At 40.3% G+C, this 3425-nt stretch overlaps 1 non-coding gene across 1 annotated transcript; it reads left to right on the top strand.

The window, feature by feature from the left end:
* The first annotated feature begins 2579 nt into the window (after positions 1–2579).
* On the top strand, positions 2580–2685 carry LOC112082286. The gene has a single exon (XR_002896944.1). It is a non-coding gene; the product is annotated as a small nucleolar RNA R71 (small nucleolar RNA).
* The last annotated feature ends 740 nt before the right edge of the window (positions 2686–3425 follow it).

Raw genomic sequence — 3425 nt, 5'->3', positions numbered from 1 at the left:
TTCGATTTGCTCAAACTCTTAAATCTCAGATTTTCGAAATTTCAAATCTCTATGGTCTAAGTGTTTAACCATGCAATTAAACTACCCAGTAGTCTAGCCTTAAGTCCAAAGACAATCTCCAATCATCCTAAGGTGAATTTCTACTCATTCAAAGAAAACCCTAAATCTGAGTTCTTAAGAAGAAGTGAGAAATTTGAGCTCATACCTTGATGAAAGTGTTATGTGATGATAGAATTGAAATCTCCTTTGAAAAAGAGTGAGATATGTTCGAAAATTTGGAAATAATTTGTCAAGTTTGAAATCTGTCTTTTACTCTAGATCTCCAAGCTTGTTGGGGAAGATGAAGAGAAAAGACCTTTTTGATCTTTTAAATCTTCTTTTTCTTTTAAAAAGGTGTTTTTTCCTAAGAAAAATTTTATTTTTAAAAGTTTAGAAGACTTACCTGGCGTGTTTAACACAGAAATTATGCTTCAGGAACTTCCCGGTTAAATCCCGTAATAAAACGGGGAATTGAAGTTCTGGTTTACGGGAGACAGGGAAAACTCGCCTGGTGACCAAAACAGGGCCGGCCACGGGCCAGGTGAGCGCGCCCGCGGTAAACTCGAGTCGGGCCGCGGCTGAAATGCGCAGACCGCGGTAAATGACGGGTTGGTCGCGGCCGCGGCAAATACTTCCAGGAGTTCCCGGTTTCTCCCGTTTTCCTGCTTTCTCCTCCTATCTTTTTGTATTTTCTGGTTTTTTGAATGTTTTTGGTTTTTCTGGGTTTTATGAAAGCCTGAAATGCATAAAAAAAAAATTAAATAGGAAAAAAAATAAAAATAAAAGAAAATCATACCAAATGGGTTGCCTCCCATTAAGCACTTTTGTTTAAAGTCTTTTAGCTAGACTCTTGGTAGGATTAAGGTTGAGAAGAAGAGACAGGACTCTTTGAATTAAGAGTCCTTGTGGTCCTCCTTAGCCTGAACTTTGGATTTCCTTCATCTTGAATCACAATCTCTTTTCCTTTCTTAAGGATTTTTGCATCCTTAAGGACATATTTTGTCTTCTCAACAATTCCTTCAAGATTTTTCTCCTTTTCCTTGCTGATGTCTGGTGGCACCACTATCTTGATGTTCCCAAATTGCCTAGATGCAAGTGCCTTTAGTTCCTTCTTATCCTCCAGCATCTTCTCCTTGTCCTTGTCTTTTGGAGCTTGGTCTGGTGTGGTCTTATAGAATTTTCTCCTGTCCACATTTAAGAAAACTAAACAGCGATTTGCATGGTCAATAACAGCACCTACAGTAGCTAAAAATGGGCGACCAAATATCAAAGGTCTGTCTTTGTCTTTGTCCATCTCCAGGACTTGAAAATCGGCTGGGATTGTTTTGTTTCCAATGATCAGTGACAAGTCCTGGATCATTCCTTCTGTTCTCTTTTGAGATGAATCACCAAAGATTATCCTTACTGGAGATGGGACAAATGTACCTATACCAAGTTTCTCAGCAACAGATTTTGACATGACATTGACATTAGCACCAGAATCACATAAACAATCTGAAAATTCAATTACAAAGATTGAACAAGTGAATGAGAAACGCCCTGGATCCTTAGACTTTTTGAGTCTTTGGTCAGGCAAGCGTTTGGGTACCTTAACTGGAATGACTCGGCTTCTCTCATGCTCTGTTTCAGAGTCCTTTATGAGAGGTTCAGGCGTCAATCTCCCCTTAGAGTCTGCGACAGGTTCTTCCTCCAAAACTGCTGTCATAGCATTGCAAAACTTCTTTGGATTATCTTCTACTCTTTCTGGTAAAACTCCTGGTTGCCTCTTCATTGAATCTGCAGTTTGACCTATTTGATGTTCCAAATTCTTGACATGGATCGCAAGAGATTCGAACTTCCCATTCAAATCAGTGTAGATACAATCGATCTTCACCCCCATTTCCCTGAATGACTTCTCATTGCCTTGAGTAGTCTGCATCATAGTTTGTTCAAGCAATTTTACCTGATTACTTAGCTGGGAAAGGGTTGCTTCTAATTAGATGGTCTGTGCTTGTTGAGGATCGAATGCTGGTCTTTGTTGGAAGTTTCCTCCTTCATAGTTTCCAACTTGAAACTTGTTTTTGAAAACTCCTTTGTTGCTGTGGATAGGGCTGATTTTCTGCTCCTTGATTTCTGTATGAGAGATTGTTGAAGCTGGCACCAGAGTTCCTAAAGTTGTTGTTGAAAGCTGGACTAAATCGATTATGATATGCCTGGGCTCTCATAAAATTGATTTCTTCCTCTTGGTACATGCCATCTTCTTCATATCTTCCATCTTCCTCATTTCCGACAGCAATATCACAAGCATGTATATTCTTGTTTTGAGACTTATGAAGTTGACTTACCATGCTTTTTAGCTCATCAATCTCCCTTGATTCATGACTAGTGATAGTCTTCTTTGATCTGTCATACTCAAGGTTGTTGTTGCAGTTAGCTACAGCCAGATTTTTGATGAGTGCTCTCCCTTGTGGTATGGGTTTTGAACTGAAATATCCATTGCTGGCAGTGTCAAGAGAAAGTTGATACTTCTGTAGAAGGTGCTTAGCAGGTTTGCTCCAGAAAAACCATGATGAGGGCAGTCTCTCTCATACTCCTTGAATCGCTCCCAGGCTTCATAGAATGATTCTATTGGGCCTTGTTGGAAACTTTGTATCTTGTTTCTCAGCTGGTTCGATCTGGACTTGGTGTAGAAGTGGTACAGGAAAGCTAACTTGCATTCTTCCCAAGAAGTAATAGAACCAGATGGCATAGATTTCAACCATCTAAAAGCTTTATCACTCAGAGAGAAAGGAAAGAGGTTACACTTCACATAGTCCACAGTTTCTGGAGTTGTTCTCACCATTCCAGAGATTTCTTCAAAAAGATCAATGTGATCCATTGGATGCTCAGTAGAGATTCCATGGAATTGGTTCTGTTTCACCAAAGAGACTATCTGAGGTTTTATCTCATGATTATCTCTTGGAACAGGGATTTGAATAGCTGATCAATTTTGAAAGTGTTGGTGAGGTGCATCAAAATCGGCAATGAGTCTGTTCTGAGGCTGTCTTCTCGCAGGATTGGCAAGCTGTATTGGTCGATTTACTTCTCTAACAACTGGTGGAACAATGTTTTCATCATTCCTTCTTCCTTCAACATCGGCCTGGTCTTGTCTCCTTTAATTTTCAGGTGCTCGAGCAGGATTTAGAGGAACTCGGTTTCCCTCTTCATCGAGTTGTGGCTTTCCATCTTCTTCATGAGCAGCATCTAGGTCGTCACCATGAACTGAACCACGGTCATCATCTCCAATGTGATCCTCCTGATCACGGTTTAAAAGATTTTCCCGATGGGCATTAGGATTGGCCATCTTGAGCGTTCTTCGTCTGAGTTTCCTAAGTGCTCTTTCGTGTTTGTCAATCTCGTCTAAGGGA

The sequence above is a fragment of the Eutrema salsugineum genome, unplaced genomic scaffold (genome assembly GCF_000478725.1).
Source record: "Eutrema salsugineum unplaced genomic scaffold, Eutsalg1_0 scaffold_8, whole genome shotgun sequence".
Lineage (NCBI taxonomy): Eukaryota > Viridiplantae > Streptophyta > Magnoliopsida > Brassicales > Brassicaceae > Eutrema > Eutrema salsugineum.
Note: the sequence above shows the minus strand (reverse complement) of the source record. Positions and strands in the feature narration are given on the sequence as shown.